Source organism: Phacochoerus africanus, chromosome 8, assembly GCF_016906955.1.
Source record: "Phacochoerus africanus isolate WHEZ1 chromosome 8, ROS_Pafr_v1, whole genome shotgun sequence".
Classification (NCBI taxonomy): Eukaryota; Metazoa; Chordata; class Mammalia; order Artiodactyla; family Suidae; genus Phacochoerus; species Phacochoerus africanus.
The window spans coordinates 421,360-440,763 of NC_062551.1; the positions used below are offsets into that span (position 1 = coordinate 421,360).

At 52.1% G+C, this 19,404-nt stretch overlaps 1 protein-coding gene across 6 annotated transcripts in view; it reads left to right on the forward strand.

Annotated features, from left to right (window-relative positions):
• Nucleotides 1-1,915: 1,915 nt before the first annotated feature.
• ANKRD11 (ankyrin repeat domain containing 11) overlaps nt 1,916-19,404 on the forward strand; it is a 155,566-nt gene continuing 138,077 nt past the window's right edge. For 5 of the 6 annotated variants that reach the window (XM_047789094.1, XM_047789095.1, XM_047789090.1 and 2 more), the window contains exon 1: nt 1,917-2,219. The gene's annotated coding sequence lies outside the window, so the exon portion shown is untranslated. Of the gene's footprint in view, nt 2,220-19,404 lie in introns of all 6 variants that reach the window. The other variant, XM_047789093.1, reaches the window with a different exon arrangement.

The following is a 19,404-nucleotide window of genomic DNA, read 5'->3' on the forward strand; positions in this document are numbered from 1 at the left end:
AGCAAGGGCAGGGACCGAACCCGAAATCTCATGGTTCCTAGTCGGATTCGTCAACCACTGCGCCACGATGGGAACTCCCCCTATTTATTTATTTTTTGCTTTTTAGGGCCTCACTTAAGGCACATCGAAGTTCCCAGGCTAGGTGTCAAAATGGAGCTGCAGTTGTCAGCCTACACCACAGGGTCCGAGCCCAGTCTGTGACCTACACCACAGCTCACTGCAGCAATGCCGGACACTTAACCCACTGAGTTATTGAGCAAGGCCAGGGGTTGCTCCCGAGTTTGCCTGGTTGCTAGCCAGGTTGGTTACCACTGAGCCACAAGGGGAACTCCCGAAAACTCCCAATTTTTTTCTTTTTGCCATTTTCTTGGGCCACTCCCGTGGCATATGGAGGTTCCCAGGCTAGGGGTCTAATCGGGAGCTGTAGCTGCTGGCCACAGCAACGTGGGATCTGAGCCGCGTCTGCAACCTACACCACAGCTCACAGCAACGCCGGATCCTTAACCCACTGAGCAAGGCCAGGGATCGAACCCGAAACCTCATGGTTCCTAGTCAGATTCGTTAATCACTGAGCCACGATGGGAACTCCAACTCCCAATATTTTTGAATTAATGTATTAAAGGGCTCAACTCTTTCCTTTAGCCTACACGTCTTTACTCTGTATTCTTACCCATTCTGCTTCTGTGGAACTTCACTTTTCTTTGGTCTTAGTATGACTTCAGATTATTTCAAGGCCGCTTGCATCCTTATTCATATTTCCTACTTTAAATTCCCTATGTGGTTGAGGTCAGTGTTTTTCAAATGTTCCCAAGGATGAGTATTATCAGGGACCAAAATAAAAAATGCCAATTCTTAGTTCTCTCCCATCGAGATTGACACAGCAGGTGGAGTCTGAGATTGTTACTGGCTAATTCTTACAATGGCAAATATAGCAATCCCTGGGACATCTTAGACGGGCTTGTCGGCCCACAGGTTGGCTGTAACTGTCGGGAGTCCCTTCACCTAGGGAAGCTGTGGGTTGTGGACGGGAAGGGCAAAACCCAGCTGCCTAGAGGCGTGAGAGCCTGGTCCAGTCCCGACGTGGCCCCAGGAGAGGGCACCGTCTGGGTCTCCCATTTGCTCCTTAAGAAAGAAGTCTGAGGAGTTCCCGTCGTGGCTCAGTGGTTAACGAATCCGACTAGGAGCCGTGAGGTTGCGGGTTCGATCCCTGGCCTTGCTCAGTGGGTTAAGGATCCGGCATTGCCGTGAGCTGTGGTGTAGGTCGCAGACGCGGCTTGGATCCCGTGTCGCTGTGGCTGTGGCGTAGGCCAGCGGCTAACAGCTCCGATTACACTCCTAGCGTGGGAACCTCCATATGCCTGGAGAGCGGCCTTAGAAACGTCAAAAAAAAGACAAAAAAAAAGAGGTCTGAGAGGTGACTCGGTCTGCGGCCGGCGGCGGAACACCCTTAGTCTAGCAGCAGGTGCAGCCAGAGCAAGACCGAGTTGCTGTGAGCAGACAGAGCACTACAGGCCAATCCCCGCTGACCGCCTAGTGGATACCGCGGTTCTTGTCTTGCAGCGCCTTCCGCGCCAGACCCACTTTGGACGGCTCCCCTTGCCGCTTCCGGCACTTGGAAAGGCCAATCGTCACGTCGGAGAACCAAAGGCCCGCCCCTCCGCGATGCAGGTAGCCAATTCAAGCTGCTTGCTCCCGGCGTCCCGTGCGCCTGGTCGTACGACCTTGTCCAATCCGTCCCGGGACTTCCTTCTGGTCCCGCCCCGGCCTGTCCCAGAAGCTGTCAATCTTGCCGTCTCCCTTGGCCCCGCGCGCACTTCCTCCCCGACGCCGTGACGTGCGCAGCCCTGAGCCCGACTGCGGCGGGCCAATGGCGGTGGCGGATACGGCGGGCCAATGGGCGGCAGCGTCTCATGCGGCCTGCGCCGTCGCAGCCGCCGCCGGGTCCCGGAGCCAGAGGCCGCCCGAGCCGGAGCGCGATGGAGCGAGGGCCCCAGGCGGGGAGGCGTCGCCGAGCGCGCGGCCCGACGCCCCCTCAGTGAGCGCCCAACCGCCACGGCGCCGCCCGAGGGCGGACTCGCCTCCGCCGCCTCGCCGCCGCGCCAGAGCTCGGAGCCCGCGCTGCCTTCCTGCTCGGGCCGCGGGCCGGGGACGGGCCGGGGCTGCATGGCCTCGCCCGCGCGCCGCCCCTGAGCCGCGGGCCGGAGCCGGAGCCTGAACCGGTGAGAGCCGAGATCGCGCGGGGGTCGGGACGAGCGCGGGGCGGCTTCGCGGCCTGCAGGCCTCCCGCGCCGGGCGGAGCTGCGCTGCAGGCTCGGCGGGTCTGGGGTCCCAGGCAGCCCTGACGGGCCGATGGGGCTCCGGGCGGGCCTGAAGGCCTGGGGGGCAGTCGAAACGGCCGACGGCTGACTTCGGGCGGGCTTGGGAGCCTGGGGCCGCCGGGGGGCTCCAGGCTGGCCTTGGGGGCCTGGGGGGCTGCGGGTGGGTCGGGGGGGCCCGGAGACCTGACTGGGGGCTCCGGGCGAGCCCGGGGACCTGGGGGGGCCTACGGTGGTCCCAGGACAACCTTCAGAGGCAGAGGGTGGGCTTGGGGTGAGTCCGGGGAGCTCGAGAGGCCGACGGGGCGCTCCGGGTGGGCCCGGGGACCTGGGGGTCCTTAGGCAGCCGGGAGGAGCAGAGGGTGGGCTCCGAGGGGGCCTTGGCGGGGCGGCCGGGTCGCCTCGAGGGGCCGACAGGGGGGCTGCAGGGGGCCCCGGGCACCTGGGAGCGGGGCGCAGACCTCTGACCCGCGGGAGGGGCGCCTTCGCGGTGCGGGCCGTAGTTGTTATTCCCAGCGTCCCTATTATTATCGCTGTTTTGAAATGGGAGCAGGCGGCTTTGGGCTCTGAGCCGGAGGGGGCGGGCGAGCCGGGGCCCTGGAGGGAGAGGGGGCTTTAGGGCCGCAGGAGGCGCGTGGGCCCGCGGAGGGGCAGGAATGCGGGGCAGCGGCGCGGGGGTGTTTCGGGGGGAGGGTAGGCGGGACTGGGGGGCGGGGGGGGGGGGAGGGAAGCGGCGGCGGCTGCAACAGCAGCCCTTGGCCTCAAGGAACAATGTGAGACGTTGCCTGAAATGTTAATTTCCGTTCCTCATTTCATCATCCCCTGGCAGGGCGGTAGCTGTGTGTGTGTGTGTGTGTGTGTGTGTGTGTGTGTGTGTATGTGTGTGTGTGTATATGTGTGTGTGTATGTATGTATATGTAAGGTTGGCTCTGCCACATGGATTCAATTCCCTCTTAAAGAGGGATTGTGTTGTTAAATCTTTTATCTCTGCCGTTTTGGGGGGAGTCTTAATGTTTTTGAGGTCTGCTCTTTTCTTGGTGCCCCATCAAGGTTTTCTGCTTTCGTTGGGGTTTTGAAAGCTAGTTTTGTAGTCCAGCTTCCAAAGTTTTGGAAGCAGCTTTGGAAGATTAAGCTGGCCTAAGAGGACCCTGTGCTTTCAAAAGCATTTTCTGTCTAACAGTTTAGATGCAGCATGGTTTCATTGTTTCTAGAGGTTTTAAGAAATTTTATGTTTGTTTGCAGGAGCAGGGTGGCTTTGCCCATTTTTCGGTAGAGAGGTCGACTTTCAGGCTTCCTCACAGGGTGAGAGGGTTTCCCAAGTGATTTGATGGACGTCCTTAACATTCCTTTTCCAGTGAGGAGTGAATGTGTGCACAGTTGTTGTTGTAAAACTTAGACTATTTTGATCCTTTTGGGGGTGATGAAGTGCGCTCAGCTAAAAGATGTAAGATGATACTGCTTGTGGAAAAAGTGCCCTTGAAACAGTTACTATTTTTGCTTCCTGCAAACCCAGTCAATGGCATAACTTGGATACTTCTAAATCAGAGACCCTGGGACCGTGCTCTGCATGCCTTTGGGATCGTGGTCTCCCTTACTGAATGGTGCTGTCCTGGAAGACCTGGAGTTCTGTTTGTGCTTTTGGAGGATGATTGCAAAAGTGCTCGGCAATCACTTTGAAACCGTGGTTAGAGAAGAAAAAGGGCACACATCTTGCTCAACTTAGATAGTGACCCCTGGTCCCCCGCCCTCCCTTCAGCTGTCGTCTGCTCTCTGTGGTGTCACGCTCTGGAGCAGGCTCTCCTTTGATGGGCTGGCTCTAATGAGGAAACAAAAGACCGAGTTGCTGAGACATTTTCCTGTGTTCTTCGTGCATGCCTCTTGAGTTAGTTAAAAAGCTGCCCCAAAGATAGTGTCAAATTTGACCTAAATTTGAAACTTTGAAAGGTTTTCTTCTAATTTTTTTTGTATTGTGGGAAAGTATACATAACAAAACTGACCAGAAAAAAATTTTTTTAAAGGTGTTACATAGTTTTAAATTCCTCATTTGAAGTTGTACCTTTGTGTTGCCAGTTTTGGATGTTTTTCTCAGGACCCTCTGGACCAGCGGTGATAATCACACTGCACCAGCAGGCCTTTCATCTCTCCAAACCAGATGGGCTGCTTGTGACTAGTGGCTGTCATGTTAGCTCTAATTACAGTGTTGATACAGTGACAAGTAGAACTTTCTACAAATAGCGTTAAGAAACTGTGCTATTTGTATTTGGGAATATTTTTCAGGAAGCTTTGGGTGCCTTGGGTTTTTAAGCACATTTGACGTAGTAAGGTTATGTTTCATCAAATATGAGAGATTTATTTTGCACATGATGGCAATGAGCCCATCATCAATTAAATAACAAAATTACAGAGTGTCAGTAAATGCTGGTTCGGAGCATAGTCTGCATTTATTGCCAAAATAAGTGTTTTGATCTGTCCATTACCCCTTGGAAGTCCCTTCCTCTCTCACATGTAAGTGTAACGGATGAGCTTCCTTTAATAGCAAGGTATTTGCTCGGGAATCGGTGAGATGGTGACGCCCTGCTCGTCTGTCTTCACGCTCTGTTGCTTTATTCTTGTGGTCAGCCAGTGCTCTGTGGGCCCGTTTGATAAACTTTATACAAAATTGAATGAACTCAGATAACTCAAAGTTACTGTCTTGAAATGTTTTCAGTATGTGTTCTCTTAATTTGAATTTCAAGTGGAATTTCTGTGCAACTCACCTTTTCCACTTTTATCCTAAAGCCCAGGGAAGGACGATGTCCGTCAGTCCCCAGTGCCTGGAACTCGGGCTGTTGGAGATCATCCGTCTGGAAAGCCTTTTTAAACAGGCTTAGGAAATGGACCACTTTAGCCACTACTCTGTTAGTTCTGAGAGAGGTCTTTCTATTCCAAAGTGGTTCTTTTTTTTGTTTGATGGATCTTATTCTTACTATCTTTTAAACCAGAGTCAGCCTCAGCTGCGTACTTAAATATGTTTTTGTTAGCATTTCTCTGTGCTTTTCCTAACTCTTGTCCCTCCCTCTCCATATTTAAACTTCTTTTTAAATTCACTTTTGGGAGTACCGTCATGGCGCAGTGGAAACAAATCTGACTAGCATCCAGGAGGACGCAGGTTCAATCCCTGGCTTTGCTCAGTGGGTTAAGGATCTGGTATTGGTGTGAGCTGTGGTGCAGGTCGCAGATGCTGCTTGGAGCCCATGTGGCCGGCAGCTGCAACTCTGGCTGGACCCCTAGCCTGGGACCCTCCATATGCTACGGGGGTGGCCCTAAGAAAGACAAGCAAACCAACAAAAAACTCCAGAATGGAGGTGGCCCCTAAGTCTTCCTTCACCCCAGCCCTGTCTTGGCATTTTAATGAGGAAAAAAAAGAATCTCTTTGGAGGGAAATATACCAAATGGTATTTTTTCCCACTTATGTTTATGTTTTCTAAAATTTTTAGGAGTTTTGTGGTGGCTCAGTGGGTTAGTGATCTGGCATTGTTACTGCTATCGCTCAGGTTTGACCCCTGGCCCTGGGAGCTGCATGCTGTGGGTCTGGCCAAAAAAAAGTAAATAAAATTAAAAAAAAGTGAACCTGTTTTGTACTTAGCAAAAGATTGTTGCCGAGAAGACTAATTGAGGGTATAACTTGGGTGATGGAGACTTGAGTTCTCGGCTTAGATAACAGAGGATATGTGTGGTTTTAACTTTTTAGGTGCTGAGGAGTAAGCGGAATTGGTTGTTGTTGAAAACATTTAAAGAAATCATAAGGAACCACAGTTCTAACTCTGGTTCTGTGAATAAAGAGTTAAGTGGGTTTTCACTCTGTCCTACTAATACAGCTTAGATTTTTCGAGGGCTGAAAGCACTGAAACTCCTGTTGCGGGGCCAAGGCCTCTGTGATGCCCCCTCCACTCCCCACCCCCGCCCAGGATCGAGGTGCCTGTTGCGGGGAGCTGCTGTCTGAGTTACAGTGTCCTTGCTGGCCGGCTGAGGGCAAGGCCCATGTTTCCAGCCCTGCCCTTGGCACTTGTGCAGTGAATTATTTGTTACCCTGAAAAATCTGTGGGCCCTCTTTTTCAACTTGGAAAGCATCCAGTGTGGCATCTCTTCACGACATAAGCGTGTTGGTCTTGGAGTTCCTGTTGTGGCTTAGCTGGTTAAAGACCCGAGGTAGACTCGGGGAGGATGCAGGTTCTATCCCTGGCCTCTGCTCAGTGGGTTAAGGGTCTGGCTTGGCTGTGGCGAAGGCCCCTGGTGCAGCTCAGCTTTGACCCCTGGCCCTGGAACCTCCATATGTTGCAGTTGTGGCTGTAAAAAGATAAAAAATATTTTTGGATTTCCTTGGTGGCTCAGTGGGTTAAGGATCTGCTGTTGTCACTGCTGTGGAGTGGGTTGGATCCCTGGTCCTGGAACTTTCATATGCCTCGGGTACAGCCATGCAAAAAAAAAACAAAGAAGGTTATCCTTGAAGTTCCCGTCGTGGCGCAGCGGAAACAATCCAGCGAGGAACCATGAGGTTTCAGGTTTGTTCTCTGGCCTCGCTCAATGGGTTAAGGATCCGGCGTTGCCATGAGCTGGGGTGTAGGTCGCAGACGCGGCTCAGATCCTGCGTGGCTGTGGCTGTGGCTGTGGCTGTGGCCAGCAGCTGCAGCTCTGATTAGACCCCTAACCTGGGAACCTCCATATGCCGCAAATGTGGCCCTAAAAAGCAAAAAAAAAAAAAAAAAGAAGGTTGTCCTTCTCTCAACCTAAAACATTTTTGATTACCTCAAAAAAAAATTTTTTTTTTTTTGGTCAAGATTAAATAAAATTCAGAGTTCCTGGTGTGGTGCAGTGGGTGAAGGAGCTGGTCTTGTCATTGCAGTGGTTCCGATTGCTGCTGTGGTGTGTTTGATCCCTGGCCTGGGAAATTTCACATGCCAACCGGGCAGCTGAAAAACAAACAAAAAAGATAAAGTAAAATTAATAAAAATCCCCCCTTTCCAGTTAGAAGTTTAACTGTAAAAAATGTAATCTTTAAGAATGCCTGGGGGAGTTCCCGTCCTGGTGCAGCGAAAGAAAAGAATCCGGCTGGGATCCATGAGGACGTAGGTTTGATCTCTAGCCTCGCTCAGTGGCTGTGGCTGGCAGCTGTAGCTCTGATTGGATCCCCAGCCTGGGAACTTCCATATGCCGTGGGTGCGGCCCTGAAAAGCAAAAAAAAAAAGAAGAAGAAAGAATGGCCAAGGTTGAAATTTAACTTGTGAATGCTTAGTTACTTTGTGATATGAGAGATTCTTTTTCTTTTTTTGTTTTTTGAGGCCACTCCTGTGGCATATGGAGGTTCCCAGGCTAGGGGTTGAATTGGAGGGAGATGCAGCTGCTGGCTTGTGCCAGAGATTATTTTTCATCTAAACTATGGCCGGTAGACTTCTCAGCATATTAGTAGCTCACCTCCTTTCCTTCACCCCCTTGCCAGTGGCAGTCTCTACACTCAGCGCAGATGTCCTGGAGTAATGAACATTTTTAAGTAATGAGAACACTGCAGGAAGGTGCTTGGTTCATAAGGTTTTGTCTAAAGTCAGGAATGGTGTGTCGCTCTTTTTCTTTTTTGGCTGCCTTGCCCTGCCCTGCGGCATAGGGAAGTTCCCAGGCCTTGGGTCAGATCTGAGTTTCAGTTTCAGCAGCAGCACTTTGGGACCCTTAGCCCCGCTGTGGGTCCACCTTGAGTCCCAGGCTGCAGAGATGCCACCCATCCTGTTGTGCCACAGCAGGAACTCCTTTTTTTTTTTCTTTTTCTCTTTTTAAATTTATTTAAAAAAAAAACTGCATTAATACCCAGCAAAATAAAAAAGACTTCCATTTAATTCTGGGTGGTAATGTAGGCTTGAGATCTTTGTATGTCTGTACTGTGTACACTTAGCTGAAATAGAGGAGAAAAGCAGTGAAGAATCTTATTATTACTCTTAAGCAGTTAAGCCTTGCTAGTATGTAGCATGTTTTTAAAAGTGGTTTTACATCCTGTAAAGCAGGAAGTAAAAATAAAACAACAACAACAACAAAAAAAAAACCCCAGACTAGCACACATGGAGGAATTAACTTTTTTTTTCAATTAGTAAAATGCCTGGCTAATTAAAGGATGTGCAGTACACTTTGTAAAAAATCCTGCCTTTTTGGATTGTTACAGAGAAGAAAAGCCATCCTTTAGGGGTATGAAACTATCGTCCCAAGGTGATTGTGACTTTAAAGGATTTTTAGACTTTGTCGCTTCCTTATTTGCTAGAGGTGTGGTTTGCTCCTAATGTATTTAACTTTAGCTTACTACATAGCTATTTCCATTATTTTAAGAATAGCCAATCTTGGAGTTTCCGTCGTGGCGCAGCGGTTAACGAATCCGACTAGCAACCATGAGGTTGAGGGTTCGATCCCTGGCCTTGCTCAGTGGGTTAAGGATCCAGCGTTGCCGTGAGCCGTGGTGTAGGTAGCAGACACTGCTCGGATCCCGTGTTGCTGTGGCCCTGGTGTAGGCTGGCGGCTATAGCTCTGATTAGGCCCCTAGCCTGAGAACCTCCAGATGCCTCGGAAGCGGCCCTAGAAATGGCCAAAAAAAAAAAAACAGCAGCCAGTCTCGCAGTGGAAACGAATCTGTCTAGGAACCATGAGGTTTTGGGTTCCATCCCTGGCCTCGCTCAGTGGGTTAAGGATCCGGCCTTGTCGTGAGCTGTGGTGTACGTCGCAGATGTGGCTCTGACCTGGCGTTGCTGTGTCTGTGGTGTAGGCTGGCACCTGTAGCTCCGATTCGACCCTTAGCCTAGGAACTTCCATATGGTTTGGGTGTGGCCCTGAAAAGACAGAAGACAGAAAAAAAAAAAAAAAAAAAAGAATAGCCAATCTGAAATTTGAAGTTTTTTAGTTTAGAGCTTATATTGAACATGCTAAAACCTCAGGACATTTTCTTATGGAAAGAATTCTCCCTGATAATTGGGAAAGGTGAGCCTCTTATCTTTTCCTGTGAAGCTTAGAAAGCGGTACTTGTTCTCACTCACAACCTGTGTAATTTTCAGCAGGTGTAACCTAACGAGATTTATATGTGAAGTTTGTTTTTCTTTGGTGAACTGGTTAGATCTGGTTCTACTAAACTCTGGTTCTCATCAGATGACTGACTTTTTTTTTTTTGTCTTTTTGCCATTTTCTTGTGGCACTCCCTCGGCATATGGAGGTTCCCAGGTTAGGGGTTGAATCGGGGCTGTAGCCACTGGCCTACGCCAGAGCCATAGCAACTTGGAATCCGAGCTGAGTCTGCGACCTACACCACAGCTCACGGCAACGCCGGATCCTTAACCTACTGATCGAGGCCAGGGGTTGAACCCGCAACCTCATGGTTCCCAGTCAGATTAGTTCACCACTGAACCACGACGGGAACTCCAGACGACTGACTTTTTAAAGAAGGCTGTATTGAAGCCGTGAATAATCTTTTAAAAAGATTTTAAAGTAACGACTGATGACACAATGAAATTTTAATAAGTTGGGGAGAAAAAGCCCTGTCCTAGAATTCAGCCTATGGTCTCCTAAGCCTCTGGATACTCTGGCTCAAGGAAGGTGGGACGGTGGAGGTAGATGGAAGGCCTGAGAGGTGACGCAGGGGGTTGCGACGGCTGGAAGGAAAGCAGGTTCTCAGAATTTGGCGAGGTACTTGTGGTTTCCACCTGTCAGTGGTGTCACTCTCTGTTCCGTGGCCGCTGTAGCAGGGGACCAGGAATTTGGTGGCCTTAGAGAATTTTTTGTCTTACGGTCCTGTAGGTCAGGAGCCCGGCGCAGTTCTTCCTGGGCTGCATCCAGGCGTGGCAGGGCTGGCTGCTTCTGAGGCTCCAGGGGAGACCCCCCTTCCTGGTCTCTCCCACCTTCTGTGGGCTGGTCTCGCGGCCCTTCCCCCGCCCTGAAAGCCAGCAGCTTGAAGGTCTCTTCGACCGTCTTCCCAAGTCGCACCCTCTTCTCAGTCTTCTGCCGTGGTCTCCCTCCCCCCTTCTTTGGTCTTTTTAGGGCCACGCCTCCGGCACACGGAGGTTCCCAGGCCAGGGTAGCGTGGAAGCTGTGGCCACTGGCCTACGCCCACAGCCGCAGCAACACTGGGTCTGAGCTGTGTCTTCAAGCTATACCACCGCTCACAGCAACGCGTATTCTTAGCCCAGTGAGCGAGGCCAGGGGTCAAACCCGAGACCTCATGGATGCCAGTCAGTCATTGCTGAGCCACGACGGGAACTCCTTGGTCTTGCACTTTTTGAGACTCCCGTGATTACATTAGGCCCACTGGATAATCTGGAATACTCCCCACGTGCTGGTCAGTAACTTGAGTTCCCCTTTGCCTTGTAACCCGAGATGTCCGGAGGTTGCCGGGACTGGGACTGGGATGGGGACTCCTTGGGGCGTTGCTCCGCCGACCGCAGCAGGACGCCGTGGACGCTGCCAGGACAGATGAGGTTGGTTAGGTCATTGTGCGGGCGGCCCTGGTGCTTGGCTTGGTTCGCCAGAACCGTCTTGGCTCCTGGTAGACTCAGTGCCCTCGGCTGGCCGTTGCAGGTGGAAATGTCCTTCTGAGCAGGTTTTAGTTTTGCTTTAAATAAACTTTGACTTTGGGATGGTTTTGGATACGCGGAAGAGTTGCGGAGGCAGTGCAGAGTCCCTTGGATCCTTACCCAGGTCCTCTCGTATCAGCCTCTTCGTCAGGTAAGTCCCAGGTTCCTTCGGGTTCCACCGGTTTCCCGGAAGGGCCTCTTACTCCTCTCGGTTCCGCCTGCATCTGGCTGGCTGTCTCCTTAGTCTCCTCCAGTCTGTAACAGTGTTTCAGCCTTTCCGGCAGTTTGGAGAGTACAGTCTTTGTTTTTTTGTCTTTGAGCCATTCAGCCGTTTGGCACAGTTGTAAAGCAGCTGTGTCTAGTGGGTTGATCTGACCAGGTTCCCAAGTCCGTCGCCCTGTATAGGGGAGAAGAGTGTCTTTTTGCACCTGGAATGAGTTACGTGTTTATGGAGGGGCTTCTAAGACCGGACACACAGCTTTTGTCCAGATGTGTGCTGGTTGTGCACTGTGTGCAGGGCTGCATTGTAGGGAGCAGATGAAGGGGAGATGCGGGTGGGGGGGGGGCAGCAGGGGAGGTCTAGGAGGTGGGAGGTTCCCTGGAGGTGTCCTCTGGAGGAGAGCAGGGTGAGGCCACAGACGGCGGGAAGGCTGGGACAAAGGCTGGGAGGCCCATCTGTAAGGTGAGAGTGTCAGCTCGGCCTGTTTGAACACGGAGCTGGTGAGAGAAAGTGGTAGCAGGCGAAGCCAGGGAGACGGACTGGACTCAGTATAGGACTTGGGATGAGGGAGCTGGGCTCGGCTTGCTGAGCGGGAGGCCACGTCTGAGCGTGCTGGACAGGCCGGAGGCGAGTCAGAGCGGCTGGTGGGTAGAAGGCGTTGCAGGCGCCGGGAGGTGCGGAGACCAGGGCCGGGGGGAGCGTGGGCCCAGCTGGACCGCTGCTCAGGAGAGGTCCTCGTCGTCCCTGGCGCATTTGCACCCCCACTGTCCTCTGCATTTGGTGACTGTCGTGGTGAAAAGGTCTCAGTCGGGACGGTGCAGAGAGCGCGGGAACACCGTTTGCTAGGGAGGATGTCAGCTGACCAGGTAGAAGTGCGGACGGGGTTGAGGCTGGGCTGTGGGAGCAAGACCTGGGTCCCCGTGACTTGCGGGGCGCCGTCCCAGAAAAGTGACGAGCGGTGAAGTGTGTCTCTTGGCGCGGGAGGGTCTCTCCTTGTGAGACCTTCCTGAGAGGATCTAGAGAAGCTCGAAATGGGGAGTGGGCTCCACAGACAAGAAGTGGAGGCTTAGTGGTGTTTGTTAGCAGGTACTTCCCTAAGTACGCGGAAGTGAGAGGGTGGGCTCTTTAGAGGGCTGACCACTTTTATAAATACAGGTCCTCTGCCGGCGGGAGCCCTGACAGCCCCAGCGCCCTGGTCTCGGGTGCTTGCTTCCCAGAGTGGCGGTAGGCAGCTCCTGGGGTGCGCGGAGCACCTACTGAAGGCCAGGACCAGGAGCCTGGGGTGGGCTTGAACACCTCTTAGGCCTGCAGGCCCAGGAGAGTAGTTGGGGTCCTTGTAAGGGCCGGAGCTGTCGGGGGAGCTGTGGCCTTGGTGGAGGTTGGTGGCTGCGGGGAAGTCGGGCTTATCTGGGACCCTGTTTCAAATCTGCGCCTTTCGTGCGCATGTGGCCAGATGCCTGATGGGTCTGCCTGAGCGGTCCATCTTGAGCGATCATGATTCTGAGGCAGGGCTTTTGGCTGAGAAGGGGATGACGCCTGGCAGGAAGCACGCGGCCCTCTGTACAAGGACCATGTCATCCAGGAGCGCTGTGCCAGGTGCCAGCTCGCGCGAGAGCGTTTGAGGTTTGCTTCGAGTCCCCAGAAGGCAGCCTTTACGCTGCTCTGTCACAGCAGACCCGCACTTTGCCACAGGACTTGGGCCCCGGGGCAGCGCTGAGACCTGGGCGTCTGCTTCTGCCAGGGCCCCTCCCCTGCTCGCAGCCGCAGATGCCGCGGAGATAACGGGCTGTTGGGCTGTGTGGTGTGTGGCTCTGTGTTGGCTCTTCCTGCACCTCTCTCTCCACAGCTCTGCCTGGGCCTCTGGGGCAGGAATGCATCTCACCTGTGACTGTTGGTCTGAGGGCGAGCATTCGTTTGCACAGTTGTTAGGGCCCTGATACAGTGTTTGCCCCCTGCCCCTGGTCACCACCCGCCTGGGGGATGTGATGGGGACTCTGGCCTTTTCTCACCCTCCCCGAGGCTGGCTTCTTTCTGTTGTCTCTGTCCAGAATGCTTTTAAGGGCGGCGCTTTTAGCGAAGAGGATTCCTAAAAATAATTCAGGATCGATGAGTAAGAGCCGTTTGGTTTTGAAGTGTTTGCAGGTGAGGCCGAAGGTGCTCCTCCTTGCTGTGGGTTACAGTGAAGGGAAGTGGCCGTCCCCAGGCTCCGCCCCTGCCGAGGCTTCTGCAGACTCCAGGACTAAGCGCCTTCCGCAGCAGACACAGGGGCCAGGCCTCACCCTGTTTGGAAATGACAAACCTGGACCTCTCAGGGAGGCGGAAAGTGGGTTGTAGGCTGTGTGGGGAGGTGGGAGACTTGTAGCCAACAGGGTAACGTTGGTGTGTGTGTTCCCTGTGTGGCCTGGCATCCAGGTGTTGACCCCCGCTCCCCCGCCCGTCACAGGGTGGCCCTTGAGTGTTAGAACCGGGGCCGGCGTCCTCCCTGGCTGCTGGGTCCTTTCTAAATCCTGAACCAAGTGTTTGCCGTCGGCGCGGCATTTCCTCAGCCGTAGCTTTTACTGCTGATTTGTAGCTAACTTGTCACCTGATGCGATTCAGAGCTTAGGGACAGTCACGCAGCTCGGAGCAAGTTCATGACGTTTCTCCTGTAAGCACATTTGTAGTTCGACTTGGAGGGCAGGCCTGTGACTCCACCAGTGATAGTTCATACTCCCTGGCGGATGGAGTCCTCTGGTGCTGTCCCGGCCTCAGAGGGAGAAGAGGCTCGTGTGGCCCCTGCTGTCGTGGTGGTGGAGTGCATCCTCCTTTTTTTTTTTTTTTTTTTTTTTTTTTTGCTTTGTAGGCCACACCTGCTGCATGTGGAGGTTCCCAGGCTGGGGCTGACTCGGAGCTGCAGCTGCCTGCCTACACCGCAGCCACAGCAGTGCCAGATCTGAGCTGTGTCTGTGACCTGCCCCACAGCTCATGGCAACGCCAGGTCCTCAACCCATGGAGCAAGGCCAGGGATCGAACCTGTATCCTCACCGATACTTGTTGGATTGTTTCCAGTGCACGACAGTGGGAACTCTGGGTTTCATCCTCTTATGGGCCTATTTCACAGATGTTAAGTAATGAAAATTACTCTTTGATGGGAGAGGGATGGACAGGGAGTTTGGGGTTAGTAGATGCAACTTTTACATTTAGAATGGATAGGCGATGAGGTCCTGCTGCACAGCACAGGGAACTAACTATATCCAGTCTTTGGTGACAGAACATGGTGGAAGATAATATGAAAAAAAGAATGTATCTATATGTGTGACTGGGTCACTTTGCTGTATAGCAGAAATGGACAGAACATTGTAAATCAACTATACTTTAATAAAACAAATTAAGGAGTTCCTGTCGTGGCTCAGTGGCTAGCGAGTCCGACTAGGAACCATGAGGTTGCGGGTTTGATCCCTGGCCTTGCTCAGTGGGTGAAGGATCCAGCGTTGCCGTGAGCTGTGGTGTAGGTCGCAGACACAGCTTGGATTCCACGTTGCTGTGGCTCCAGCGTAGGCCAGTGGCTACAGCTCCGATTAGACCCCCAGCCTGGGAACCTCCATATGCCGTGGGAGTGGCCCTAGAAAAGGCAAAAAAACCAAAAAAACAAAAAAAAAAGGTAAGTAAATAATAAAACAAATTAAAAAATTACTCTTTGGCATGTAAAATGTAAAACTCAATTCACTCAAGATGGTGGTGAGTTTATGTTAATAATTTACGATTAGCAAAAGAAAACCATTCTTTATGTGAAAAGAAAACCTAATGGAACTGGAGAAAATACTTGTAAACCAGGCGTCTGTTAAGGGTTAATAACCAAAATACATAAAGAGCTCAGACAACCCAATGGCAGAAAACCAAATAACCCAGTTTAGAAAAAAAGGAGTAGGAGTTCCCACTGTGGCACAGTGGGTTCAGTGGTGTCTTGGGAGTGCTGGGACACAGGTTTGATTCCCAGCCCGGCACAGTGGGTTGGGATCTGGTGTTGCCACAGCTGCAGCTTAGGTTGCAGCTGCAGCTTGAATCTGATCCCTGGTCCAGGAACTCCGTATGCTGTGGGGCGGCCAGAAAAGAAAAAAAACGGGCAAAGGGGAGTTCCCTGGTGGCCTAGCAGTTAAGGATTTGGCATTGTCACTGCTGTGGTGTGGGTTCGATCCCTGGCCGGGAAGCTTCCACATGAGTGTGGCCAAAAAAATGTGAACATGTCTGCAAATAACGAATGAGGGGGAGGATGTGGAGAAAAGGGACCCCGTGTGCTCTCTTGGAGGGAGTGTCAGTTGGCGCATCTGTTGTGAACAGTAAAATAGGACTGCCGTGTGATCCAGCAGTTCCTCTTCCGGGTATTTATTCAAATGAAATGAAAACACTAAATCAAAAAGGTGTATGCATCCCGTGTTCATTGAAGTATTATTTGTAATAGCCAAGGAATGGCAACAGCCTAAGTGTCCATCGATAGATGAATGAATAAGGAAGATGTGCTACATATATGCAGTGGAATATTATTCAGCCACGAAAAAAATGAGGAAATCTTGCTATTTGCAGTAACATGGTTGGACCTTGAGGGTATTATGGTAAGTGAAACTCAGAAAAAGACAAATAACTGGGGAGGTCCCGTCATGGCGCAGTGGTTAACAAATCCGACTAGGAACCATGAGGTTGCAGGTCTGATCCCTGGCCTCACTCAGTGGGTTAAGGATCCGGTGTTGCCATGAGCTGTGGTGTAGGCCGCAGATGCGGATCGGATCCCACATTGCTGTGGCTGTCGTGTAGGCCGGCAGCTACAGCTCTGGATCCCCTAGCCTGGGAACCTCCATATGCCGAGGGTGTGGCCCTAAACAGCAAAAAAAAGGCACCCCCCCCCTCACTAAAGTCATAGAAAGGAGATGAGACCCATAGCTAGCAGAGACAGAGGGTGGGGAGAGAGGAAGGTACAAACCTCACTGGAGTCCTGTGTGGTGCAGTGGGTTAAGGGGTTAAGGCTCGGATCCTGAGTTGCTGTGGCTGTGGTGTAGGCCGCCAGCTAAAGCTCCACTTTGACCCCTAGCCTGGGAACCTCCATATGCCACGGCCCTAAAAAGACAAAAGACAAAAAAAAAGGATCTGGTGTTGTCACTCCATGGCTTGGGTCGTTGCTGTAGCCTGGGTTCAGTCCCGGGCCCCGGACTGCCCATGTGCTGTGGGCACAGCCAAAAGGCAAAACAGAAACAAAATAAAAAGGTACAGCCCTCCAATTATAAGGTCAAGCGGTCCAGGGGCTGAGCTGTGCAGCGTGTCCCCTGTAGCGGACACTGCCATACAACATGCAGGAAAGCTGGTAGGGGAGGAGATCCCAAGAGTTCTCATCAAAAGAAGAAAGTCCCCCCCCCCCTTTTTTTTAATATGGCCACACCTGCAGCATATGGAGGTGCCCAGGCCAGGGGTCAAATCTGAGCTGCAGTTGTGGCAACACCGAATCCTTTTTTTTTTTTTTTTTTTGCCATTTCTTGGGCCGCTCCTGCGGCATGTGGAGGTTCCCAGGCTAGGGGTCCAATCGGAGCTGTAGCCACTGGCCTACGCCAGAGCCACAGCAACGCGGGATCCAAGCTGCGTCTTCGACCTACACCATGGCTCACGGCAACGCCGGATCGTTAACCCACTGAGCAAGGGCAGGGATCGAACCTGCAACCTCACGGCTCCTAGTCGGATTCGTTAACTGCTGCGCCACGACGGGAACTCCCAACACTGAATCCTTTAACCCACTGTTCAGGCCAGGGATTGAACCAGGCTGTTGCAGTCTGATTGCTTTTCAGGGATCGAACCCGCAACCTCATGGTTCCTAGTCGGATTCTTTTCTGCTGCGCCATAACGGGAACTCCGGGAACTCCCCATTTTAACCACTTTTAAGTGTCCGTCTCAGGGACCTCGAGTACACTTGCGTTGTGTGCACCATGCTCTCTCCCTGGAGCCGACTAGTCTAGAGATGCCACGTAAGTGGCTTCACACACTATTGATCATTTTGTGCATGGCCTCTTGCACGTAGCACAATGTCTTTCCAAGGTTCATCCGTGTAGCAGGATTTCCTTCTTTGTTAAGGCCGATTGATGTGTACAGATGTTGTTGGTCCATTTGTCTGTTGATGGACAGTTAGATTTCCACGTTTTGGCTGCTGGGAACACAGTGGTGCAGGTAGCTGTTAAGGGTCCTGCTTTCAGTTCTGGTGGGTGGACACCCAGAAGTGGAATTGGTGGATCATATGGTAATTCTATCTTTAACTTTTTGAGAAACTGCCAGAGTGTTTTCCACAGCAGCTGCACCAGTAACACGCTTTTTTTTTTTTTTTTAAAGGAATGCTCGTGTTTGACTTTTTGTTATAATGCGGAAAAGTGGGATGGTAAAGTGAACGCCTTACACGTATCATTTAGAGTTTTCAGCATGTCGCCATCTTTGCTTTATTACCGTTATTTTTGTCTCTCTTTTTAGGGCCGCACCCGTGGCATATGGAGGTTCCCAGGCTAGGGGTCCAATCGGACCTGTAGCCGCCAGCCTACGCTAGGGCCACAGCAATGTTGGATCCTTAACCCACTGAGCGAGGCCAGGGATTGAACCTGCGTCCTCAAGCCAGTCAGGTTTGTTAACTGCTGAGCTGCAATGAAACTCCACTTTATTATTACTTTGTTGAAGTGTTATTTGGCCACACCCAAGGCATGTGGAAGTTCCTGGCCAAGGTTCAGATCCGAGCCTGAGCTGCGATCTCTGCTACAGCTATAGCAACGCTGGACCCTTAACCCACTGTGCCAGGCTGGGGATGGACCCCGTGCCTCCCCAGAGCCAGTGCTTCCTCCTTTACCTGCTGCGCCAGAGCAGGAGCTCCTTGTTGAAGTTATTTGAAAACAAACTACAGATCCACAAAAGCTTCGTTGAGGCCAGTTTCTTAGGCAGTCACGTTGCCTTTGCCATACTTAGCAGAGTAAACTATAATCCCGTCATCAGTATCTGTTTAAGAGTATTTTTAGTTGATTTTGTAAGCACCTCTTATTAGTCTGGCAAACTTGAATGCAAAAAAAACAAAACAAAACAAAACAGTGTTTTGGAGTTCCCATTGTGGTGCAGTGGAAATGAATCCAACTAGTATCCATGAGGATGCAGATTCGATCCCTGGCCTTGCTCAGTGGGTTAAGGATCTCATGTTGCTGTGAGCTGTGGTGTAGATTGAAGATGTGGCTTGGATCTGGTGTTGCTGTGACTGTGGCAGCTGTAGCTCTGATTCGACTCCTAGCCTGGGAACTTCTGTATGCCGGGTGTGGCCCTAAAAAGACAAAATGCCACAGGTTTGGCCCTAAAAAGACAACAAGAACAAAAAAATCAGTGTTTTACTTTTTTCTCTCTCTTTTTTGGGGGGGAGGGTCTTTTTAGGGCGGCACCGGCGACATAAGGAATTTCCCGGGCCGGGAGTTGAATTGGAGCTACAGCTGCTGGCCTGCACCCCAGCCACGGCAACTCCTGATCCTTAACCTGCTGAGGACGGCCAGGGATTGAACCCACATCCTCATGGATAGATACTAGTTGGGTTCTTAACCCGCTGAGCCACAATGGAAACTTCTCCAATTTTTACGATGAAGACGGCGGGGCTAGGTAGAGGCAGGAAAAAGAGCAGCGATCACTGTGTGCTGCTCTCTGGTCTGAGCCCTCGTGAGCCTCTGCCCTGTTGCCTTTGTCTGCGGGGGGTGTTCGCTGCCCGGCAGCTTGGAGACGCTCTACCCTTAGGAGCATCCTTGAAAGCGACCCTCTGCTGCGTCGTAGGACCAGCACCTGCTGGGTCGCAGTGTGTCCACGCTGAAGGCTGTGCTCATACCTTTTCTTGGCGTTCTTCGTGGCAGCCCTCCCTCTTCGTCTCTTCTGAATCCAGCCCAGTCTCCTGTGGCTGGAAATCCCTCCTTGACGTGTTTGGCTTTTCCCGGTTGGGGCTTAAGCTTTTACTACTCTGCCTGTGCTTTTTGGTGATTCGAACGTAGGTTAGAGTCAGCATTTTTCCTCCTGGATGCGGTCGTTGGTTCACAGTACTGACATGCTCACTCAGGGTTACCCATGGATGACTTGGTTGCAGGGGACATGCGTGCCTTTTAGCGGGAAGGCCTAGGTGGCAGCCCTCACCCGGTGATCCGTCTCAGCATCTCTAATGTTGACCTCGGGCCGCACCCGCGGCATATGGAGGTTCCCGGGCTAAGGGTCGAATTGGAGCCATAGCTGCCAGCCTGTGCCACAGCCACAGCAATGCCAGATCCAAGCTGTGTCTGTGACCTAC